Source organism: Ixodes scapularis, unplaced genomic scaffold (genome assembly GCF_016920785.2).
Source record: "Ixodes scapularis isolate PalLabHiFi unplaced genomic scaffold, ASM1692078v2 PGA_scaffold6__148_contigs__length_123643588, whole genome shotgun sequence".
NCBI lineage: Eukaryota > Metazoa > Arthropoda > Arachnida > Ixodida > Ixodidae > Ixodes > Ixodes scapularis.
Genome location: NW_024609881.1, coordinates 82,517,682 through 82,530,285, shown reverse-complemented (window position 1 = coordinate 82,530,285; position 12,604 = coordinate 82,517,682). Strand labels below are relative to the sequence as shown.

General features: G+C 48.3%; 1 pseudogene; it reads right to left on the bottom strand.

The window, feature by feature from the left end:
* Positions 1-8,993: 8,993 nt before the first annotated feature.
* On the bottom strand, positions 8,994-10,043 carry LOC115332294 (annotated as a pseudogene).
* Between the last annotated feature and the right edge of the window lie 2,561 nt (positions 10,044-12,604).

Here is a 12,604-nt window from a genome sequence, read left to right as displayed (position 1 = left end):
CAAATTGCTGTATGAGGGGAAGGAGGAGAGGAGGCCCCAGCAAAATGAAAGATTTCGAGTCGGGGGCAGGGGGGGGGGGGGCCGGGCCCCATGCCCCCCCCCCCCCCCCCCCCCCCCCCATTGCTACGTCCCTGACCTATGAATATTTCACTCGGTATGGTCTGAAAAGTGTGTTCATTGAAACAAACCAGTTTTGTTTCAATGTTTCAAAACAAACCTGTACTCAGTGCTTCGGGAAAGATGGGCGCGAGCTTTATATTCTGCTTTAGCTGGGAACTGGGTTGACCTCAAAACGATCCCTGGCTACCGATACAAATAAGCTAGAACACAAAAAGGACTGTTTGTATTACGAGAATAACAAGTGATAAAATAAGTTTTTAAAATATTTTCACTTATTATTATGATTGCTGTGTGATTACAACAGTGAGTTCGTTCTTGTAAACAATAGAATCAGTGCGGTGAATAAACGATTTGGTGAGAGTATGATCGTTCTTGTGAACTAACCATTCCGATGTCAAAAGTAATATTTAGGAACCTACTAAATATTTATATTAAAATAATTATCCCAAGTGCCCTGAATACAAACTAAAAAAGAATAAAAAATCGGAAAAATAGTGTATTGAAATATCCGACCTGACCTCACATTCTTCGGAGAGGGCTGGCGCACCAGATTTTTCAATAGCAGAGGCTTGTATTCGTCGGCCTCAAAGTTTGTATTTCGTAACCATGCAGTTAAAAATTCGGCCGATCTCAAAAAGTTCCTGGATGAGTCACGGGAGCTCATATTTGAAATGATCAGCGAATGCCATCAAAATAGTCGAACCATATCCACTTCGAGACAAGTTTACATAAATATGGCTTATTTTAGATGATTTGCGTGGTAGCAGTATATTGTTGAGGGCCCTAATTTTTGTGTTTGATCAGCAATTAACTTCTCGGCCGCCACGCCACTTGCTTGGATACTCGCGATAACAGAATGGTACATTTCTTCATGCGGCACTGAATAAAACAAATCCTCTACATCAATAGAAAGAGTGTAGTCAACAGAGCTGTTAATTCTTAATTCTTCAATCCCTTCTAAAGTGGATGTGCTAGGGCATGACTCTGATTTAAACGAAAATAAACATTGATGACAAGGCTTGCATTCTTGTCTGTCCACTCTGGCTAAGTCCTTGTCCGCTGTCAGCAAAACAGGACAGCAGAAGCAAGGTGGGAGCACGGAACAGCGTTAGAGTCAACATTTTGACTAAGCACGTGATCCTCTCGATGTCATCCTACCGGCTCTCGGCCCAGTCGAAGACACCTCGGCGTTTCTGATTCTCTCAGCATTAAGGCTGGTTCGCACACTTGAGTCGAGTCCGACCGAATGTGACTGCAACGGCCTGCGACCCTTTTATGGGTTGCTATGGCAACAGCTGCGTTGGCTTCAACAAAACGGCTCAAAACCCAGTTCTGTTGGAGCTGACGCAGCTGTTGCCATAGCAATTAACCCGTACGTAGGAGGCTATTGGAGTTGCACTCGGTCGGACTCGACTCAAGTGTGTGAATCGCCCTTTAGTCTTGGACGTGCTCCACCGAGATGGCGCAGCAGAGCACTGAGTGGACGTCTCTCGGGGCCACTACCTGGGCGAACAGGGCGTCCCGCAAACCGGGGTCCCTCGCCACCTGTGGACAGCTCGAGGATCTCCGCCGCTTCCCGCGTCAGGTCCGCATGCGCCATTTGCGCCAAAATTCGCCGTCAACGAAAGTCTGCTACATCTTGAGCCTAAGCGCCATTTTTAGCTAAGAATCGAATCATACCTGTGCCGAGGTAAGCTTGAACAAAACAAAAAATCTAAAATTCCGAGGACACCTAAGCACTTATTAGTTGTGAATGCGAAAGCATGAATGTCGTTCTTCCGCTTCCTTAGCTCGTCTGCAGTGTAGTGGCGTGGACGTCCACGCTTCGCTACTGCCGAGGTTGTGGCCGCCGACGATATAGATGCCTCAAGCGTGTTTCACATGCAGCAATTCTGTGGTCGAAATCGCTGCCGCTATAGCGGCGCGGCGGCACGGATCGCGAGGTTTCATTTCACATGAGCGTTTTCTGCCTCGGTTTTCTGCCGTTGCGATGGCGAATGTTGCTTGCAGCAAGCAGATGCGCACAGTCGGTTACAGCGGCTTCTAACAATTTTAATGCCTTAGTTTTCAGTTTCCGCTTCCATTTCGCCTTAATAAAACAAAACAAAAAAACGTTTAGAATACTAAATAAACCTTGGTCTTATTTGTTTGTTTTCGTTTTTTTCTTTTTTCTTCAAATTTCGTTGTTACGGAGGATGAAATGTCGGATCATCCATGGCAGCGTCACGGGCAGCACCTTCCTCGGATATAAAGACTCCAACTGATATGGCCGGCCCGCACCTTTTGGACCCGAACCTCCTGGACCCGAACCACCCGTTGTAGTGCAGTGGTTTCATACCGGTCTTGGGGACCACTTTCACGGCCTCAGTCACCTCTTCCCAGAGTTTCTCTTTGGTCCCATTGTCCCTAATTTTTTTGAGCTGCGCATCTCAAAGAACCCGACGCTTCGACACTTCACTGATAAGCAGGTCATTGAACTGGGCGCAATACATTTTGTCCTAAGGTCTGTTCACAGGATGCATCTTTTAGGCGCGCAACAGTTTCGCGACACTCAAGTTTCGCGAAATGTGCTCGTTCACACGTACCGCTTCACGTGCAATAACGATGACGTTTAGACTCGCGAAAATAGTTTGGGTGTTGACCATAAAGTGGGGGTTCAGTTGAAAGCCAACATCATCATCATCACCATTAGCCATTCAGCGTCATGTTCTTCTATATGGGGGCACAGCCGCCAGCATCGCCGGCAGCTCCGCCGCCGCTGGTTCGAACACTCCTCCGTCCCCGCACCGTCCCGTTTTCGGCACGGCGCCCACGGCGCTTTCGCCGAGACGGGGCGAGACGCCGGCTGTGTGAATGAGGCCTAATTGTCTTCGTCCATCGCCGGATTTTTTTCCGATATGCAACTCACTTTTCCTTCAGTGCTGCTTGACGTGCTTGCGGAAGCGCCGGCAGTATCCATCGTTCGTGGTTTCGGTTTTTTTTCGGATTTGGCTCCGCTACAACACCGGCGGTGAAGTTGTCTTCTCAAACAGCTCGCTCCCCCCTCATAGACCACGTGAGAGCGTTTCTGAGCGGTCATTGGCGGCGCCCTCAGAGTGATTGACAGGACTCGGCAAAGTTTCAGAAAAAGCTCGCTCCAGAAGCGAGGTGTGCGCGCAACCTTTTTTAGATGCGCGCGTCCTTTTCGGACTCATTCAGACGGCGCAACCATTTCGCGAAATGGTTGCGCCGAATGCGCGAGAAAAATGCATCGTGTGAACGGACCTTAAGCCCCAAATGTGTAAGTGTCGTTACTCTGAAGCGTAGCTAACTTAATGGCGATAGTTGTGGCTATAGGAAGTATTCACTGGCGGCCATAGTTGTGTGCACAACTGCTGAGCGCGGGCTAATGGCGAGACGCGTTCCATGAGCACCGCAGTTTGCGCGAGCGAGGTGCCGGTGGCCGGGCACTCTTGGCCATCACGCGGTACGCGACATGGCTGAGCTGTCCGAACGTCACGCAAACTGGCCTGCCGGGAACATGAGAGCCGTCAGGGCGCCCTCACGCTTCAACGAGGGAAAATACTTCTGTCCAAGGTAAATAAACCTATCCTTTTTGCTTTGTTTTTAGTTGCAAAATGGCAAATTTGGATGAATCTGGGTTGGCTCAATATTTGACCTATTTTGCATATTTTGCACATGGTGCAACAAACATACAGTATATCTTTAGGCCGATCACGGTTTTTATTTTTTAGGAATGTGAGTGCGTCCGTGCATGCACGTGTTTCAGTGTGAGTGCGCCATACATTGGTAAATTACTTTCAAAATGTAATTTATTTACAATTACAACTACTTTGCTTCAAAAGTAGTTTAACTACAACTGCAATTACTACTACATGAAAAGTAATTAATTACAATTACAAATTACTCTTAGAAAGTAATGCAATTACTTTACAATTACTTATTTCTGAGAGCGACCCGACTTGGGCCATATAACTTTAAACGAGTTGTATAGAATGAAACGTATTTGTTCATTACTTTCCCCAATGTTTGAGGAGGCTTAAAGGGGCACTCAAGCGGTTTTTGGAGAAGCTACGTTTTGGTGCGATTGCGTTAAGGAAGTGTCAGTGAATAAGTATCTTCAGTTTTAGAAGGCAGAACCGCCTATTAATCACGCAGGAATAAAATTCGTGCGGACTCTTTTTTGTACTTGCGAGGACCAATGAAATTATCGTATGTTTGAAAATTTTGGCGGTCTTTGTAAAGTTTCGTTAAAGAAACAATTTTCAGTTCATTTAAATATGTTGTGCATGATAATTTCACAAGACGTAAAATATTTCTAGTTTAGAATACGCGATACAGCAATTATCGTTTCACAAACAAGGAACTACGTTTTCTCCTTGCCTTCCTCCGCGGGGGGTGAGTTGCCCGTTCCCCAGGCGCTGCCCCGGCATGCGCGGAAGCGCACGTATCCAGGGTTGCCAGGTTGGGCTACTTGGTCATGCGTTTGGCGTAAAAATTTGGCGGTTGGCTATGTGGCTATTTTGGGCCATTTTAAATCCTAATGCGGACTTGTTTTTTTTTTGTTTTTGTTTTATTTTTTTTTGCTTGGTTTAGAGTAGATGCACAAAAAACACTTCAGCGCGGACACAAAGCGACAGTCCAGCTATTCTGGATTCCCGCTCTAAGGGATTCTCTGCGTGAAGATTCGTGGGCGTGAGCTACCGTGACCTAGATTCAGCTCCAACGACATCGCTTTTGTATCCATTGTAGCTTATTTTATGCTCCCAAGCTCTCTCTGCTACCTACTGGCGTCTCTTATTTCCTCGAGTTTCCCACCATCCTCTACAGGAGGCACCTCATTCGAGGAAAAATTATACCAAAGGCAACCCCAAACATGATGTCGCCTGATAACGCGTGCTATACCGGATATAACAGAAGAGGCTTTTCCGCAAAACGTGGAAGTTTCTTAAAGCACAATGAGCTATAAGAAAAGACAACAGGTTTTGGACCATGAATATTCCGAACAATTCCAAGATCGATGCGCAGGAGCAGCCCTGTTTCCGTTGCTATCAGAGCTTGCCATCGCGCTCCCGACACTGCCCATGTCGAATGCCACCGTGGAAAGAGTACTCAGTCACGTATCCCTCACAAAATCAGGCCTAAGGAAGAACATGCGCGTTCCAACTCTTCAAAACGTCCTCTATGTAAAGTTTGCTTTCCTTGGAAAGACCGAGTGCTGTAAGGACATCAACTTTCCTAAAGAAGTTTTTGCCCGTTTTAAGACGGGAATCATGTATGAGGCGAGTATAAGCCGGGCACGAGCGAGCGCTTCACGACTACGTGACTGCAAAAACGCGTGTGGAAAATTTTTTTGAACTGTTGTGTTTGAAATAAAGCGTTCAATTCATTTCAAGATGTCGTAGATCTTGCAAGCTGCTCCCAAACCCCAGATATACACACGCAGTGCCTTCGAATTGAGCTCGCACAATCCAGCGCACGATATTTTGGGTTCTGCAGAATATGGCTACTTTTTGGCTACATGAATCTCTTGCATTTGGCTACTTTTGGGCTACACCGTCTGGCATTTGGTGGTTTGAGCTAGAAACTACCTGGCAACCCTGCACGTATCTCCGCGCGTTGCAGGCGGTGGTGATGGGCAGTGTGAACGGCGTGATGAAAGCTCATCGTTCCGCGTAAAAGCGCTATCCTTTTATTGTGAATTTTCGTCGTGTGTGGCTATGATAACCCAGCACGTACTAGTAGGGAAGATCTTTCTAAGCATTTGTGTCCTCGAACATAGCCCGGATTTCTTATTTGGCGCATTTCATGCGTGTGCTCAAGTTCAAGGTATTACTGGCGCGTACCGTATAAAGGATGCGAATTTTCACGCGTTTTCATCACCGGAGAAAAGTGATTAGTGTTAGCAATCCTGAACGCTCGCAACGTCTATCTGATCACGAAATCATATTTCTACGTTGCTATATCGCTGCTAAGATTACATTGTCTTTTATAATCGTAGAAAAGGCGTGTGGCGATATCTGTACTATTTCAATGTCGTGTATTAGTCGTGATCGTCCCAGACGGCGGACTGGATCTTTTTATTTTCTTTTTTTTTTCGTCCACTCTACCCTGGAAGGCTATCAAGACAAAATAATAAAGCTTTAGGCTATAGAAAACTGTCTGTCTATATTCTGTTACGGCATTGAGTAGTAGAGCGTCCCCCTTTTAGAGGCACCTCTGAAACAGCTGACGGCGGCGTATAGAAGCGGTCGCCGTGCTGACGACCCGCTGCGCTTGTTGTAGTGGTTGCAGGTGTGTGTACGCGCGGCGCAGAGCGGTCGTTCCGTCGCTCCGGTTGCAACGGACGCAGTCGTAGGTACGCGCTCGTTGCACATGTCTGAACCAGCCTTCCCCCCGTCCTCCCGAGGCGAAAGTCAACGTGGCGACATCGTTTGACATCACGTACCAGAGGTAACGCTGCGATGTCAAACGTTGGTTTGGTTACGACTTGCCCCAACCGCAAATCGAAGAACGCCCGAAAAGGTCTGCGTTTCGTCGTCCTCGGAGCCCGAACATGACTCCGAAGCGCTGCTATCGTCCACATCGGACGTCGGAGTGGCGTCATAGGAAATCATCCCCAGGTCAGCCGTCCGCCGAAGAAATTCAACCTCTAACGGCGTCAGGTCCTCGAGCGTAACTCCGCCATGATCGAAGCTCGAATGACAAAGAGGTTCGGCCGATGCGGCTACCTCGGGATCACTGCGCGACGGAACGTCGTCCAACGCGATTGGCCTGAGATCCTTTTGATAAGCGTGCGAGGACCAATGAGGGTGTATCCGAGGTTTGGCGGCCTTCAATTACATTTTTATTAAAGAAATAATCACCGTATGACTATACTTTTTGGTTTTTATGGACACTTAGGGCGTCTAAATTCAGCTGTCATCATCAAAACACGAACTCAAAAACCACTTGAGTGCCCCTTTAAGAGACTGAAGCGCCAAATGTTTACGTAACTTACTATAAAAATGCCATATTCAAACCTATAAACTCAAGTGCTTTGAGGCATTCTGGCGTGCCCAGCACGGGTCAGAAATAGCCCAATACTAGCCAAATAGCCAACTACCACTTTTTCCCGCCATCTGCAAATAAAACTAGCCCGGTTTGGCAACCCCTGCCTATACTGTGTTTCACGATGACTTGGCGAACTGCGGGGCACGTGATAAGACTCCATGGTCGAGGCAACGGAGGCCTTAATAGTGCCACAGCAACAGCGCCGTCCACGACAAAAAGTAGTCATAGGCTTCTTTTTCTTTTAACAGTGATTGAACTCTTGCAATTTTATCTCCATCGAGAATATATAGAAAATAACGAATAAATATTTGCGAATTTATGAGTCACTTTTCAACCGCAAAAGTGGCACCGTATCCATTCCCAATATTTTTTTTTCTTATAGCACCATAGCTGTTTTTTATATCAGCCATGTAATTGATTGTTTTTGCTAAAAACATCGCACTAGGCCCTTGCATTACCAGTTGCCACAGATTTGCGGGGAAATAGTGCATATCGTTGACTCATGCTGGTAAAGAGCTCGCTATTCTAGCGTACGACAATGTTGCGGCGGTGGACATTCATCTCAAGTTGCTTGGTTTTCGGCAGACAACACTTGACCAGCAGACGACAGACGGTTTCTCTGGGGCTTGCTTTGGCGGAGTGACGCGCGTGCCCCCACGACGTCGTGTCGCCTGCCTCGCTCAGACACTCTTAAGGCCCGTTCACACTCTTGCGACCTCTTAGAACTGGGTGCCTTAAAACCTCTTACATTCAGAGGACACACTGGCGTCATCTATTATGTAGCAGTGTAAACTTGGCGGTCCGGCATATTTTCTATTTCTAAAAATTGGGTTGTGTGTGTGTTTATACAGCCTAGAACCTGGTCTGCCTCACAGGGGCGACAAGTCTCCCAGCTGTAGATGAGAAATTTAGCCAGTGCGGTACAGCCGCTAGCCTGGGGTCTTTAACGTGCATCACGCAGTAGTGATACACGACCGCACGCCGGTACGATGCTCATCCAGATCGAAACGGGCAGGGGTGGGGCTCGAACCCAGGATCCCTGGGTTCTGCAGCGCGAGCTTTCGCTCCACGTGCTCCGAGCTGGTGTGCGCTAGACCACTCGGCCACCGATCCCCCCCTTTCTATTTCTCTGGGGCATTATCCGTTCTTTCTTGGCTCGAAAAACTTTTGTGAACGTTATAAACGAGCCTTTCTTACAGGTATTACGCACATTTGACCCCGGGAATCCCGCAAAACCTTCGTTCTTGTGAAATGCAGTTCCAGGGTCACCGCATGGATGGCTCCCGAATGCCAGTGTGTTCCCTCATCCCAAGAAAGTGTAAGGGTTTCAACAGGTCTCGTCTCCCTCGGTCGTACTCGGTTGCAAGTGTGTGAACAGGCCTTTCTTGGGTCGCGGGGGCCGCAGCCTCTAGAGTTCGCCAAGTTGTGAAACAGAGTGTAAAGTGAGATGCAGCATAGACAGGTGCCTCCCTGTGACGCACTGTCTGGCACACCAGGACCGTAGTGACGCAGTTTGCCAGGTCACGGCAAGACTGAGTAAAGATCCATGGTAAACTCTGCATTAAAACAAGATCTTTGCAGCTGGGCTGTTTGTGAATGGGCTATTCAATTTAGCCTTAAAAATCAAAGTACATGTCAATTAGATTATGATACCTAGAATAGTATTGGAAACGGTAGATCAACCTGACGAGGGTCGCACAGTACGCGTGGATCAATACGGACACGAATACTTTTGAATTCGTATGTAGCACTCACGATTCTCACAGTGAATGGGCCTCGGAATGAAAGTCCCGTTGGGAAATGAAACCTCAGGACCGCACTATTCTCCACAGGGGAGGCTATGGCGTAACCAAACGTAATACTGAAGAGCACCTCTCTGCCTTCGAGAACAAAGCGATCGCTCTTAATCCTTCCCACTGCTAACTGCTCGGACGACGGAGTGCAAGGCCAGATGAATTTTTTTGGACCTTTTGGAGTGTTGCAGCCCACAGCAGGATGTATGTTCCTTTCGAGTTGGACATTAGAGTTAGGTTCCACGGCTGTATTCTTTTCTTCTGAACAAACGCGCCTGACTTCACTCGCGACAAGTTTGAGTTCAGCGAGAGTCTGCTTGATCTCAGTACTAGCATTCTCCATGTCTTGAAGTAACCGTCTTCCATGGGGAGACATGTCTGGCTGCGTTGTCTGAATCTCCCCCAGGTGTCCCGACACAGCTTCAGCGACTGCTTGCCTCGCTTGTGAACGCCCGAGGTTGATGTTTTGTGCGACTATGTTGTTGACACTAGTCTGCAGCTCGTAGTAGCTATCCTTGAGTTCAGAAATGGACTGCTTGATCTCCGAACTGGCTTTCTCCAAGCCCTCAGTTAGCCGTTCTTGGTAACTCGCATCTGACGGCGGCACTTGCGCGCTTCTGACAGGGTTGCAGTCGTTGAGGCAGTGCTGCGCGAGGCTTTGCCGCGGCAGGTCCCGGTTGCACCCAGCGCAGGCGGCAGTGTGGTGAGAGCAGTCTTTCTCGAAGTGATCCAAGAGCTCGGCAATGGGGCCGACGAAGTTGCAGCCATGGGCAGAGTTCCAGCAGAGCACCCTCAATTTCAGCAGTTGTCCCGGTCGCAACCTCAGCTCTTCCACGCGTTCCTGGTCGAAGACGTCCCTGTCAAGCGGACACACGCAACCGAAGGTCACGCTGGCCTCGAAGCAGACACTGCATAGTGTGTGGGAGCAAAGCAGCTCCGCCGTTTCTTTGGACACCACTCCACAAACTTGACAGACCCAGTTGGGGGGCAAGGGGTGCTCGAAGTGCAGCGGCCTCCAGTCAACTCCTGGGAGGAATTCCGTGGACAGCGTAGCACAAGTCGGCGCCATTCCAAAACGAGTTACGTGCGCCTCGCCCACTTCTTGCAGCTGTTCCGGGGCCCTAAGGCCCTAATCTGAACACTGGCGAAAAAGTCGGCCTCCAGATTGGAGCCCCTGTACGACAGCTTGGGGGCGATAAAGCTGAAACGGGGTACACATGCATAACGAGACCACGGTCGTAAACGCCAGAGCGTGCGGCTGTTATCAACATATAACCGACATAACTCTATGGTTATCAAACCATGGCCTCCGAGATCCTGAAGCGCGCGCGCGAAGGCTTCTCCGGCCGTCCCATTCGTCTCGCTTCCCAGCAGAGGAGTGTAATTGCGCTAACTCCGTCGCTCGCCGCGAGGCGGCGCTCCCAACCCAGTCATGGACAGCATGGCGCGAGGCTGAAGAGTTCAAGAAACAGTGTTGTTACGTCGAGTTACTGCAACTTATACTTACAAATATTTGTGTATTGTGGTAGAACGGTGAACAGCTGCTCTGGGGACGCAGATAGAAAATTTGTTGTGCTTATTTAATTACTGTATTTAATTTGAGATATTCACCTGGACATGTTGCGGCTAGCGCTACAAGCGATTGCAATCTGTAGGGACCGGGCCGGGTACGGGCTGTGTATTCACATCTACAAAGGGGGCCAAAGCAAGCCAAACCGACCATTACTTTCTTTTTTAACGGCTTGTTCTTTGGAATTATGTTCGGGGGTTGGGACAGGAACCACAGTGGGGGATAAACAGATGCTGAAGCATGTGCGTGTGGGCATATGTTTTTGTATGGTTCGGTGTGTGCAGCGAATGCTCTTCCAGAGGACTAGCGGCACGGCGTTTCTTTTTGTCCCCGTCGGCGCCGCCATCATACAAGCGCTTCTCACCACAAACACGCACATACACGCGCCTAAACAACGTGTGCACCCTCGCCGGCGTAAACCATCTGTACGCACGAGTGCTTGCATCCCATAGGGGTGAAGAGGTTTCCCGGAGGGGTACTTTTCCTGAACGATTTCTCGCAGACCACCGCAAGCGACAACGACATTGCTGTTTTTTTTTTTGTTTTTTGTTTTTTGTTTTTTTAGGGTTGTGCGCAGCGAAAGTGGCTAATTTAGAACTTTGCCCGTCTTTTGTCCAAACCCGTCGCGATGTGTCCCTTCCTTTCCAACTGTGACACGTGGTTTTGTTTACTTCTACTTGTCATTTTTGTTTTTTCCGTTCTATCCGCGCGTGTTTGGTCGCAGAACAGGAAGATCGGGTGATTTTTCTTAACAAGCTGCTTACGCCTGCAGATTGGTCGGATAATAATATCAGCAAAAATAAAATGCTTACAGTATTTACTCTAAGCATCGTAATCAACCTATGTGTAGCAGTCGCAAGCGAGCTGCCATGCCGCGCGATTTGTGAGCTATTTATACTGGGATAAAATAAAGCACAGCGTGCCCGTGAAAGTTAGCTTCGGGTCGGGCTGCGCCGGCTGTCGGAAATGGCCAGAGTTCTTTTTCTTGAGATCCCATCAGTGGCGTACAGAGGGGGGGGGGGGGGGGGGGGGGGGGGGGGCTGGTTTGTCGTCGCCTCGGAGCGGCCCCCTTGTCCCTCGTCTTAATTGTTCCTCGAGAACCCCCGCTCTGGGTGCGAACCATGCGCTGTGCCCCGCTCGAGCACAGCGGGGCCCCTCCATGTTTTGGAGCCTTTTTTTATTTTGAGAAGAAGCGTCGGTAGTGGGTACTGCTCTTGCACCCCGACGAGGTTTTTTTTTTCTCGGAGCGATGTCCGGCTGACGGTCGACAGTTAGGGCGAAGGTTTTTGGAAGTTTTCGGGGGTATGTGTACATGTACTTTCTAAATTGGATTTTGTATTATATATGTTTGTTTTGTACCACGTGGCTCCCATCGGTCTAAAAAGAGCGATATATGATTGGCTCCTTGATTGGCGGGAAAACTCTTAACAAAGTGAATACAGCGCCTAAAGGCACGGGCTTTGCGGTTCAAGGCTCGAGTACGGAAGTTGTCATCGGCAGTTTGAGAACCGCGCGAGATAGGGGCGCGAGTGTGTGACCTGCTGCCTCAGAACGAGAGCCAATTACAATATGTGAGTGTACAAACCATTTTCCAGCGTTCCTTTGTTGCGTCGTGTGACTTCCTTGACTTTCTTTTGTGAACGGACTTCGAAAACCTTAGAAATCGACACCAACGAACAATTCACGTGATATTTTTGTTGGTTCGATCAGGTTAAGATGGGAAGTAATTTATGGTGGAGCAGCTTTACAGATGTTTATCGTCTATCCATCAAGGTGTTCCGTGTTTCGACTCATGCATCATTGCTTTATCAGCCCCGATGACTGGCGGCTTTGTGCATTGGAGTCGTGCTTTATATAATATTTGTTCTTATGATTCTTGTTTTCTGCTAACTCTGGTGCCTTCTGTTGACGTGACTTGTAAATAAAAAAAGTAAAGTGCAAATGCCTTCCTGGTGAGGAATTTCCGGGGCACCATTTTTATGTATCATAATCATCCCAAAACCAATATGACAACTTTAATTTAATTATTTAATAGAAGAATGCATAGTTCTTAAAAAAAATGCTTTTA